The 13,638-nt window shown below is 39.9% G+C and overlaps 1 long non-coding RNA gene across 1 annotated transcript; it reads left to right on the top strand.

Annotated features, from left to right (window-relative positions):
- Positions 1–1,300, top strand: LOC134291486 (uncharacterized). Its single transcript, XR_009999111.1, has 3 exons — positions 1–61; positions 122–429; positions 880–1,300. It is a non-coding gene; the product is annotated as an uncharacterized LOC134291486 (long non-coding RNA).
- Positions 1,301–13,638: the final 12,338 nt, after the last annotated feature.

Here is a 13,638-nt window from a genome sequence, read left to right on the forward strand (position 1 = left end):
AAATCTCTCGATAAAAATCGAGAGTTCTTTTACGGTTTGGGTGTAAAGTTTCCAGAACTTGGTAAATCAAATTTTGTTTTTATTTTTCCACGAAACCTACATTTTAAATTCTAACTTTCAGATATATCAGAACTGTGGCCATTTATCGATGAATTCAATGAAGCATTTGCCCCTTTGCACGCTGCAAGCGTACGTGCACAATACCTTGATTGCCCTATCAGCCAATTCCATATTGAATGGCTGAAAGCATATGGACAAGTAAAGCGCCTCAAAGAATGCCGTTTCAAAGACAAGATTTTGGAATCTATGGAAACTCGCCAGCAAACCTTAATGGCCAATAATGCGTACAAAGCTGCATTGTTTTTGGATCCACGACTAAACTTCAGCGGATCTGAATTGTTTTCTGCTGATCAGAAAGCTGAAATTATCGTAATAACGATGTTTGTTCTTGTGTACATTGATTTTGTAAACTAATAGGATATGGCATCAAAACCTCTAGACATATATGGGCATGTGATGTATTATGTATTATGTAAATGGAATTTTAGCAACTTTTTAATTACAACCATTCTTGCTAAGCCCGTTGGCCAAATATTCAATTAAAATGAAAAGATATACACCCTGAAAGGGCTAAGACTAGAATAATTTAATGCTTAAATTATACTTTAATGCGAATATTCGATAGCATATAATTTCGCTTCTATTATTCTGATAACTTTTTTAGCCCTATCCGATTACTTTTGCAGTTGTTTATGCTTGAATTAAGATTTAATAATGTTTCAGTCTCTAAAAAATGTCATTAGTTTACAAAAACAATAACACTGTTCCTGGAATAGAAAAATCATGAAGCCTATCAATACTTTTTTTTTATTTAACTAGGAATTCCTTGTGAAGTTGTGGAACAAAATTGAACTTCATGAAAACGGCTTGACTAATACAACAACATCAGCTTTGGATCAAACTGATGAAGCAACCCAGGACGACACTTTCAATATGGATGATTTCATCACGCAAACCTTAGGACATGGAAATGAGAACCATCGTGAAGATTGCACTATGGAGCAACAAATTGCCGCTCTACAGTATCAGAAGCGAGTGCCCGCCACAGGTTCATCGTTCAATGTCGTCAATTATTGGTATTGCAAGCGGTTGGAGGACGAGCGACTTTGGAGAATCGCACGGGTAGTGTTTGCGGCTGCTTCTACACAAGCTTCGAATGAACGTGATTTTTCACATTTTAATAATGTGTATACAGCGTTGCGTAACAGGCTGAGCGGAAATAGTACCGACACTATACTGAAAATTACAGTCAGGTCTTTTTTTACGCGGTTTTCATTTACGCGGCCGCGTAAATGAAAACTCCATACGAAAAAAAAATTCATCGTCTTATTTTTGCATGATTCGTCGAGAAATGGTGAGACTTTTTTTACGCGGTTTTTCGAATTTTGAACTGAGTTTTTTTTTTACGCGGTACGTATCCCCCGCGTAAAAAAAAACCTGACTGTAAACTGAACCGCGACCTGTTCCCTGCCGCAGTCGCTTCGGTGTTATCTAGTGCTGGAGCCTAGTCAATACGTACACTAAATGTTAATTTTAACTTCTACTATTACTGGTATCTGCCGAATTAGTTTATAATAAATAACACTTGAAATCTGAAAAAAAAAATCTTATTTCGTTTTGTCCCAAACTTTTGGAAAAACCCTGCAGTTTCTCGTAAATTGCTTAGACATGTCATGTACCTACCTACGCATTATGTCAGCGTGATAAGTTGAACTAGGTAGCGCATGAATAATTTTCGCGTATGATTCAAAGGGTAATCCATAAAACGTGACACTTTGAGATGGGGAGCAGTACCGCCGTACTATATTCATCGGGTTCAATCTGGGAATCTTTTTGAAACTGTCAGCCTTAGAATCGCATATTAAATTTCTGCTGAATTTTTTGAGGAATTCCGAGAATCGATGAAATAGTATCTAGAGAGCAGGCCTAAATTTGTCGGTAAACACTGACTGTCTTACTCAAAGAATTGTATGCGTAGGACTACCCACTCATCGCGTCTATGTTCTTAAGGCGCTGTCCATAAACTACGTAGACTCATTTTGGGCAATCCCAGACCCCCTCTCTCCCCCTCCGTAGACTTTTGTTCATACACAATTTTCGAAATTTGTATGGAGCGTAGACTTTGGCCAGACCAAACCCTCCCCCCCCCCGTTTCCCCTAAGAGTCTACGCAGTTGGTGGACAGGCCCCAATAGAAAATGAACACATTCTTACTCACTGAGGACGAATTTTGTCGAGCTTTGAATGCTTCTACTCCCTTGATTGTTTTTACGATACAGGCAATTGATTCACATTGATTAAAAAAATGCGTTTTAGACGCTATTCTTAGTACTTCTGTACGGAACAGGCTGATACTTAAACGAGCCACGAACATCGATTTCTTTTCGAGTATGGAAGAACATTTTGAAACAGTCCGGTAGCATTTGAGCGGTTTGAAAGAAATCGACGTGATGGCCCAGTTGTACCTCATCTCGGCCAGATGTACTGGAAACTCAATAATCACTCGTTGGAATCTGTCAATAACTTTTATTTCTAGGAAATTAAGAAAAAACAGGTAGCCGTAATATCGTTGTTTGACTTTTCGATTGCACTAATGCGTAATGTCGGTAATGTTCGTTACTCTAGCTTGAATCTCACCATGCCAACCATACGTTTATCGCAAACTAACACATCCAATGAATCGTTTCATCGTGAGGAAACTACATCGAATGAGCTCGTGAATAGTCTTTATCATGGTCGTCAAACTCACATGATAAAAACCTACTACGATACGTTATGGATTTGTTCATGATCACTAGATTTCCATCCTTGGTCTTGGCTAGAAACTTGAAACGTCAAAAAACGCAGTAGGCAAGACAAAGTTTGCCGAATACAGCTAGTTTTATATATTACTAGCTGTCCCGGCAAACGTCGTACTGCCTGCCTACTTTGTTTTTTGACATACAGCTTTATAGGGACGTCTCCGGCGAAGTCATCTGTATGGGAGCCCCCCGTTCCAGAGACCGGAGAGGTCTCACACCAAGCTAAGAACCTTCCCCGGTCTCCGAAATACCCACATACAAAATTTCACACCGATCGGTTCAGTAGTTTTCGAATGCATAGCGGTCAGACAGACAGACAGACAGACAGACAGAAATTCATTTTTATATATATAGATTATCGAGATTGTCAGCCTATGGCTGGTTAATCTCCTTTTTGCCTTTCTCGTACACTAAGTGTAAGGGAAAGGCTATTTGTTCACTCCAAAAATAACTTTTTGATAGAAGGTCCGGAGGGTCGAGTCACATATACCAATCAACTCAGCTCGATGAATTGAGGTGATGTCTGTGTGTGTATGTATGTGTGTATGTGTGTGTGTGCGTGTGTGTATGTGTGTATGTGTGTGCACAAAAAACTCACATCACTTTTTGGTAGTAAACCTCAACCGATCGGTCATCAACGATGGTTCATTCGACGCGGCATATAGTCCCATTGTTTCCTATTGAAAACGGTTCGGATCGGTCCAGCCGTTCCGGAGTTATGGCCATTTAGCGGCATTTTCGGTAACCCGATGAACGGTTAGCAGGAAAATAGTATCAGGCCATATCTGAACCGGTAGTGATCCAAAACCGGTTCCGGGGGGCCCGGTGGAAGTGGCCAAATGTAAAGGAGAACAAAATCCATGCATGCGACACATCAGAGCGCGGATTTTTTGATAAGCTAATGAAATATTAGCAAGAAACTAGTCTCCGACCATATCTTAACCGGTAGTGTTCTGGGACCGGTTCCGGATGTCCCACCGGAAGTGTCCAAATATAATAGTGAACCAAACCAATGCATGCGACACATAAAACAGCAGCTTTTTCGATAACCCGATGAACGGTTAGCAAGAAAATACTCACAGACCAAATGTGGGATAACAGGCCCTGTCCGGGACCCGATTTTAGGTGTCTCGTCATAAGTGGTAAAACATAAAAGTGAACCGAACCTTTGCATGCGACACACCAAATCGCGTTTTTTCAATAACCTAATTAACAGTTTGTTAGCAAGAAGTCTCAGACGCACATTTGGGAGAACCGGTAGTGTTGAAGAACAGGTAACGAGTGCCCCGCCAGAAATGGTAAAATATAGAAGTGAACCAAAATCATGCATGAGGCCATCCATTAAGTACATCACGAGCCTAGGGGGAGAGGGGGTTAATAAAATGTGGCAAGAAATGTATTAAGTATAGGAAAAGCCCGTACGAAGAGGGGAGGGGGAGCTTCGAAAATTCCCAATTTCAGCGTGACATACTTAATGGGTGCTCCCCATGGAACACATCAATTCGCGGCTTTTTAGGCATCCTGAAAACCAGTTGACAATAAAATAGCCACAGACAATATTTGGGACAACCAGTAGTGTCATGGAATTAGTTCCAGGTGCCACTGAAGACACTGAAGACGACCTTACACAGTTGAGGTCGAAATACGTATCTGTCAAAGGATGCAAATTCTTAGTAGAATTCAAAGGAACAGTACTTAACCCGATTTTCTTTTTACTTACAGATATTCGCCTAACAAGCCCAGGAATGCCTGCAGGGATTTCTAGAGGCATTTCTGTGGGAATTGTGAGAGGCATTCCTGGATGAATTTCTAGGGAAATTATTGAAAGAATTACTGGATGAATGTCTGGAGCAATCTGTAGAGGAATTCTGGGAGATTTCTATTTATATTTTTATTATTTCTATATTTCTGGAGAAGGATTTCCTGATGGATTCCTTGGGGAAACCGTGGAGAAAAATTGTGGAGGAATCCCTGAAGCAATTGCTGGAGGAATTCCTGGAAAAATCCCTAAGAAATTCTGAAGATATTCCTGGAAAATTTCCTGGAACAATTTCTGCAGAAAGCCCTAGAGAATTTTATGGAAGAATCCTTGGAGGAATTTCTGGAGGATTTCCTGGAGAAATTTTCCAGAAGGAATCTTCGAAGGATTTTCAAGAGCAATCCCTGGGAAAATCCTTGGAGCCCATGAGCAATTCCTGAACCAATTCCCGGAGAAATTCATGGAGAAGTTCCTGGAGTAATTCCTTGAGGAATGCCTGAAGCTATTTCCGTTTGAATTGCTGGAAAAATCCCTGAAGGAATTCCTGGAGGAATTTCTAGAGGAATTCTTGAAACAACTAATGGATTAAATTGTGGAGACTTCTCTACAGTATGGGAGAAATTCCTGAAACAAGCCCTTGAGAATTCCTGGAAAAATCATCGAAGGAATTACTGAAAGAATCCCTGGAAAAATTCGTAGAAAGATCCCTGGGAAAATCCCTTGGAAAATCCCTGAAGGAGTTCCTGGAGGAATTCTCAGTGGAATTCTCGGAGGAGTCCCTGCAGCAACTCCTGATGGAAATTGTGGAAGAATTCCTGGAGGAATCCCTGGAAAAAATCCTGAAGGTGTTCCTAGAGAAAATCCTGGACGAATTTCCGAAGGAATCCGTGAAGGGTTTCCTGAGGAAATTCGTGGATGAATTGCTGACAGAATTTACTATGGAATTCCCTGATTAATTCCTGGTGAAATTCTTGAAGGGGTTATATCTGGAGGAGTTCCTCGAGGAGACCCAGGAGAAATTCCTGGATGAAATCCTGGAGGAGTCGCTGAAGCAATTCCTGGAGGAATATTTAAAGAAATAGCATGTGGAATCTCTGAAAGAATTCCTGGAGAAATCTCTGCAAGCATCCAAGGTGAAATCCCTGGAAGAATTCCTGGAAGAACGCCTAGGAATGCCTGGTGGAATTCTTGGAGGAGTTCCTGAAGTGATTCCTGGAGAAATCTTTGGAAGAATTCCTGTAGGAGTCTCTGGAAAAATCCTTGGAGGAATCCCTTGAAGAATTCCTGAATGAGTTCCTGGAGAATTCCCGGAGCAATTCCTGGAGGAGTTCCTGAAGCAATTCATGGAGGAATATCTAGAGGAATACCTGAAGGAATCGCTGATAGAATTCATGGAGAAACCTCTGCAAGAATTCAATGAAGAATTTCTGGAGGATTTCCTGGAGGGATGCCTAGCGGATACCCTAGAGGAATGCCTGTAGGAACTCCTGAGAAAAACACCAGAGAACTCCTGTAGAAATCTCGAGAGGAATTCCTAGAGGAATGTTTGACAGAATAGCTAGAGGAATTCCTGGGGGAATTTTAAAGACATTTTTCTGGAGGAATCACTCAAGAAATTCGTAGAGGAATACAAGGAGTAATTCTTTGAGAAATTCTGAAGGATTCCTTAGAAGTGTTCGTCGAGGAATCCCTGTAGGAGTTCCTGAAAAAAAAACCCTAAAGGAATTACTGAAGAAACTCCAGAAGGAATCCCGGAAGCAATTTCAAAAGGAATTCCCAAGGGAATATCTAAACAGTTTGTGGAGGAAGTACTACATAAATACCTTGAGGAGTTTCTTGGAGAATACAAGGAAGAATTCCTGAAGGAATCCTTAGAAAAAAATCAGGGGGAATCTTTGGAGGAATTTTTAAAATAAGATGTTCCAGAAACAGTCACAGAAGGAATTCCCGAGGCGAAATTTTCGGAGGAATCTCTGGAGAAACTCTTAGAGAAATCTCTATAAGAATTCCTGGTGGAATTTTTAAAGGAATCCCTGCAGAAATTTCCAGAGGAATCTCTGGAATGATTCGTGGAGGAATCCCTGTAGAAATTCGTGGAGGAATCCCAGGAAGAATTCCTGAAGAAATCACACATGGAATTCTTGGAGAAATCCTGAAGGAATCCTAAGATGGGTTCGTGGAGGGGCTTCTTGGGGAATCTCTGTTGCAGTTCCTGCAGGAATCCCTGTAGGAATTCCTGAAGAACCCCAGGAGGAAACCTGGAAATGATTACAAGAGAAACTCCTGAAGGAATGCTCAAAAGAGTTCCGGGTGGAATCCTTGAAGAAATTTCCCTGGAGTTGTTCCTGAAAGAACCACAGACGAAATTTTTGGGTGAATCTCTGGAGGAATTTTTGGAGGAATCGCAGGAAGAATTCCTGAAGAAATCACAGATGAAATTCTTGGAGATATCCAGAAGTAATCCTAAGAGCAGTTCGTGGAGAAACTCCTTGAGAAATCTCTGTAGCAGTTCCGGGCAGGGGTGCCATATATACAGATACATCTGTATTATACAGATTTTTGAGCATCCGTACAGATTTCATTTTATATGAAATACAGATTTTTGTTCTAGAGAGGCTAATTAATTTTTCTATAGGATTCAGATTTTTTACCCAAATTTTATATGGGATGCAGATTTTTGGAATGTGCTATGGGTAATTCTCGCTGAGACCGGCCCACTATTTACACCTTGTCTGTTTAAGGTGCCGATTTTCTGAAAGCCCTCGCCTAAAAAGTAAGAAAAATGCATTTGGTTACTCAAATTGATGGACCCCCCGTTAGTTAGAGCCACAACAATTTTTGCAGACCCCTCGATTTTAGTCAAATGGTGGCTCACTTAAACCGTTATAACTCGAAAGTTTCACCGAAAACCACCTCAAAACGAAATGTTGTTGAAAAGAGGAGAGATAGAGCTACTATTTACAATAATAAAAAGTTGGGTCGGCCATATTGATTTTGGCCGCCATCTTGGATTTTTATACAAAAACATGATTTTCACCATGAGGGCAACCACCGATTTTCGAAATTTTTGCATCAATTGAAAGCTGGGACATTTATACATAACATATCAAAAAATTAGAGATGTCTTTTTCTTCTTTTAAAAGTTATCTGCCGTTTCGTAAATCATGCAACTTTTGCGCACTGGGCCCGGTGCCGACCGTTTACATAAATGCAGCGTTATTTCGCAGTGTTAACGAACAAGAATCAAAATTCTGAACCCACTAATGGAAAGTTGAAGGTTTAAGCTTTTCAAAACACTAAAAAAGTTATAAAAACAATGCCCGCATCATTGAGAAACAGTCAAAACGGAAACGAACCTCCGATTTGGCCAAATTTTGCGGCACGCGCCTTTGTGTATACATGCAGGCGTAAACTCGGATGCTGTTGCATGTCTTTGCCGGTGCGCAAGGGAATGTATGGAGAAAACGTGGCTCAATTTACAAAACTGTAGATAACTTTTAAAAGAAGAAAAAGACATCTCTAATTTTTTGATATGTTATGTATAAATGTCCCAGCTTTCAATTGATGCAAAAATTTCGAAAATCGGTGGTTGCCCTCATGGTGAAAAAAATGTTTTTGTATAAAAATCCAAGATGGCGGCCAAAATCAATATGGCCGACCCAACTTTTTATTATTGTAAATAGTAGCTCTATCTTTTCTCTTTTCAACAACATTTCGTTTAAGGTGGTTTTTGGCGAAACTTTCGAGTTATAACGGTTTTAGTGAGCCACCATTTGACCAAAATCGAGGGGTCTGCAAAAATTGTTGTGGCTCTAACTAACGGGGGGTCCAACAATTTGAGTAACCAAATGCATTTTTCTTACTTTTTAGGCGAGGGCTTTCAGGAAATCGGCACCTTAAACATTTCTGAAGACAAGGTGTAAATAGTGGGCCGGTCTCAGCGAGAATTACCCCTATACAGATTTTCCAAAAAATCATCTGGCATCCCTGGTTCCAGGAGAAATTCCTGAAGATACCCCAGAAGGAATCCCGGATGCAGTACCAAGGGGAATTCCTAAGGGAATCCCTAAATATTTCCTGAAGGAAGTACTGTAATAATTCCCGGAGGAGTTCCTAAAAGAATTCCAAGAGGAACTTCTGAAGGAATTCTGAAAAAAAAAGTTGCAGGAAGAATCGAGGAATTTTTTATATAATCCCTGGAGTTGTCCCCGCAAAGAACATAGAAGAAATTCACGGTTGAATCCCATAAGGAATTCCTTAGAAAAACCCAGGAAAGCTTTCTTAAGAAATTCCTTGAACAATGTCTGTAGGAATATCTCTTAGGTGATCGACTGTATGTTGGATGTCTTCAGTTATGTTGCTGGCTTTTCAGTCTTCTGGGAGAATCAAAACAACTATATGTTTTCTTGATCCGACGTTTCGGTCCTTATTGGACCTTTTTCAAGGATTCTGCAATATTTATTAAGTCTAGTACATGTTAGAAGGGTTCTTAATACATTGGATATTTACCGAAAGTCTAGTTGTTTTTTCGTTATGTTTGTTTGAACAGTTAACCGTCATTTATGTTTAGCTATAATAGATATTTTGTTAGGACTCCTTAAACTGTGGTTCTCAAAGTTACTTACTTCTCTAGGAGTGTTTTAACTTTAGGAAAACTAGTTCAAAATATCTAATATCAAAATCCATCCCACTGTGTGTTGCACTGGCGTAATTTTTCAAAATGACTGTTGGTGGTTAAACTGTTCTATCTGTTCTATTACTACTAGTTTGTTGTGTGGTTGTGTTAGTGGAAGTTGTACTGTTTACATTTGTTCTGTTTTGGTCTCTTCGTTCTGTTTTTCGTATGTTTTTAATGGTGTGTAGAACAGCAGCGTATGCTACATTTAGATTGTCTGTGTCTGATCGTTTATTTACTGTGTGTGTTGTGTTTCTGATGTGGCAGCTTTCCAGTATTGGTAAGCTGGCTGATCTGTTTGACTTGTCGATAATGTTTACATTTTCTAGTCTAAATGTGTGATCCATAGCAGCTGCATGATGCACTAGAGCCGTTTTCTCACGAACTTCCATGATCGCTGCATCCTCCAGGGCCGTCGCGGCAGTTCCATTCGAAATGCCATATCCTAAAAAGTATGTAGATGACCTGTTTCTAATACTTCCGAAAGATAAAATTGACGAAGTAAGAGAAATTTTCAACCAACAAGAGACGAGTCTGCAGTTCACGGTCGAGGAAGAACAAAACAATCGTCTACCGTTTCTTGATCTAGTCGTAATTAGGAACCTTGACCGAAGCATGTCTACTGAATGGTATATGAAACCGATTGCCTCCGGTAGGTTTCTCAACTATCATTCCCTACACCCACTCCATCAAATATGAACATTGCGCTAAATTTTGCAAAGCGAGTGTTCATGTTCTCCACAAACTGCATGGAAAATGCCATAAAAACGATTATAAGAAGGCAACTCCTGATCAATGATTACCCAAAGTCATTGATCAGTCGAGTAATAAACAGAGCAAAACAAAGAATAATATCGAGTACAGCTATGGAAGCGAGCGAAAACACACCAGAAGAGGATGAAAAACTGTTCCGCTCGCTCACCAACATCGACGGCCTCTCCAGTCGGATTTCCAAAACACTCAAGAAGGAATACGCAAACATCCAAGTTGCCACCAAAACAACAAAAACGGTTGGCACACTACTACCCTCGATAAAGGACAAGACGGCGAAGGAACAACAATCAAACGTAATCTACAAGATCCAATGCGGGGACTGTGAAGCCTGCTACATCGGCATGACGACCACAAAATTGAAACAGCGTATCTCGGGACACCGATCGAACGTAAGGCGTTTAGAAACACTACGAGCAGCAGGCTACACAAACGAGGATGCAGCGATCATGGAAGTTCGTGAGAAAATGGCTCTAGTGGATGCAGCTGCTGTGGATCACACATTTAGACTAGAAAATGTAAACATTATCGACAAGTCAAACAGATCAGCCAGCTTACCAATACTGGAAAGCTGCCACATCAGAAACACAACACACACAGTAAATAAACGAACAGACACAGACAATCTAAATGTAGCATACGCTGCTGTTCTACACACCATTAACCGTTATGTGTCCGACAAACTTTTTGCTTTTTTCTACACCGTGTATTTTAAATGGGTACTGGGTACCCGGGTACCCTGTCGGCCACATAAGGGTTAAAAACATACGAAAAACAGAACGAAGAGACCAAAACAGAACAAATGTAAACAGTACAACTTCCACTAACACAACCACACACCAAACTAGTAGTAATAGAACAGATAGAACAGTTTAACCACCAACAGTCATTTTGAAAAATTGCGCCAGTACAACACACAGTGGGACGGATTCTGATATTAGATATTTTGAACTAGTTTTCCTAAAGTTAAAACACTCCTAGAAAAGTAAGTAACTTTGAGAACCACAGTTTAAGGAGTCCTAACAAAATTTCTATTATAGCTGAACATAAATGACGGTTAACTGCTTTTTTTCTTTTTTTTTTTAATTTATTTAAGTAAAATAAAGTTCGTGTTACAATTTTTATCGACTAACCTAAATCTCTACCCATCTTAGTCCTACTTGTCTCATCAGTTGCCATCAACAAATATTTAAAAAGTTTCCAAATTCCGCGTTAAACACATTCCTTTTGTTCCACCTCATCTCTCATCTGTTCAAACAAACATAACGAAAAAACAACTAGACTTTCGGTAAATATCCAATGTATTAAGAACCCTTCTAACATGTACTAGACTTAATAAATATTGCAGAATCCTTGAAAAAGGTCCAATAAGGACCGAAACGTCGGATCAAGAAAACATATAGTTGTTTTGATTCTCCCAGAAGACTGAAAAGCCAGCAACATAACTGAAGACATGTAGGAATATCTAGAAAAAAAAATATGCAGGAATCCGTGTTCGAAATAAATTCTTGAGGAATTATTGTTGGAATCTTTGGATGGACTCACAAAATTTAGACATTCAACAAAGTTTGTTATTTGGAAAAATTCTATGATAAGATTGAAATGTTTCTCTTGGAGAAATACTTGGCGAAATTTCTTGTGGTTTTCGAGTAAAAAAGGTTTGATAATTAAGGGTTAAGACCTTAATTATTAGATTATTGTATTTCCTGAGATACTTTTCTGGAACTCTGAATTGTTAATAATCTTTGAGTTGGTTCAAATTTAAAAAAAAAACCTGACGGCCAGGCATGGCATTTTTTAAGAAGGAAACCCCTCCAGGGATCATTTGATATGCCTTATGAAGTCTAATTGGATTATTTCTATGGATGCTGATAGGTTCCATTTAGCACTACTTACAGGTTTCCCTAGGAGTTACGTTTGGGATTCAATATTGTTTCTTCAGTTAATTTTTTACAATTCTGCATCTTTTGGAATTCAATCTTAAGCTTTGGGTGGATGCTTGAAAGACTATCTGACTCCTGTAATTTCATCAGGAGTCGCTTTTTAAGCTCTGTTGGGAGGGAATGCCTTTGGAAGTTCCTCCTGGAATTGAAATTTATTAAGAAATTCATTCAGAATTTCATCCAACAGATCCCCTTGAATTACCCCAGAAGTTCTTTCGGTGTTTTTTTTTAATCTGTACAATTATTATTTCATTTTTTTTTTTGAGATTTCTCCAGAATTTTCTTTTAATGTTTCTTTTGGGGTTCCTTCAGATTTTCATAGGATTCTTTCAAATGCTTCCTACGATTGCATCACGACTTGTTTCTGGAATTCTTCAAAAAATCTTTATTTCTTCCTGGAAATTTCAGAAATATCTTTTAGCTGATTTACCTGCAGGGGTTTCTTCTAAGAATACACCCAGAGTTCCTTCTGGAATGCATCTGGGACATCATTTTTGGATTCGTCTAAGAGCTTCTGCTGAATTCCCTCTAGAACAGTTTTTATTTTCTTAAGAACTCCCAACTGCGATACCTTCAAATGTTCATTCTGGAGTACTCCAGGTTCCCCATGTGGGAAAACCATTTGAATCTTACCTGGAATCCCTCCAATAGTTCATTCTAGAAATCTTTCAGAAGTACCTTCTTTGCGCCTTTCCGGGCTTCCGTTTAGAAATGTTCCAAGAGGTCTTTCTGGGAACCCTCCAGAAGTTCCCATCCCATCATCCCATTTGCCCGAATACAAAAAAAAAAAACAAGAAGAAAACGCTCGATTATACGGGGTGATTATTTTTTCAAGATCCGGGATAATCGAGTCCGATGTATATTACATTCTTTATTCTTTCTCAATATTTTTTTTCCAATCTGATCAGCCCCTTCGCAGTACGCCCTTGGTTGAAGACCACCACCGTTTCTACCGCCATAAGTAACCCGTCTGATCAGGAAAGGGCTGAATCTTATTTGTTATTCAGTCGCAAGCCTGTATTCAGTCATATACGGTTAAGCAGCCTATCGACGAGCACTATACCTACTACTGACTGAGAGATGATGGCGGCTGCGAGCTGCTGAAGGTCGTTTCACTTGATTGAAATTGAAAAAGTTGTGGAGGATGAGCCTGAAAAAATTGCCAAATGAGCGTAGGGAGATTGAATGGTGGCGCGAAGGCGCTCGCTCCTCCTGCTCGGTACACAGCAAATTTCTGCCTCGGGGGAAGTCGATTTCGAAGTTGAGGGAGCGCGTTGGGCTGGGTTTGGGGTTGGAGAATGGAATTTTAACGATTATTGCCGAAATCAGTTAGCCATCGTCGAGTTAATGCGATAAGAGCGTTATGGTCCACTGTGAAGGGATAATCTGCAACACTGCAGGAAATTGTTTTCGTTTTCCGCTCAACTCCCCCCAGAAAACGTCGGAGTGTTGTCGTTCGTCGAGGGGATTGATTCTGGATTTGTCCCTGAGGGTGGATGGGACGTGGGGTACGAAATACGTCTGATGATTGCGCGATTGCGTTTGAAGTGGAAAACAAATCTAAATTTCATGTTTTATCGAGTGTGCAAGAAACTTGTTATTGAGTACAAATTGTGACTGAAGATGAAAG

The sequence above is a fragment of the Aedes albopictus genome, chromosome 3, assembly GCF_035046485.1.
Source record: "Aedes albopictus strain Foshan chromosome 3, AalbF5, whole genome shotgun sequence".
In the NCBI taxonomy this organism is placed as follows: Eukaryota; Metazoa; Arthropoda; class Insecta; order Diptera; family Culicidae; genus Aedes; species Aedes albopictus.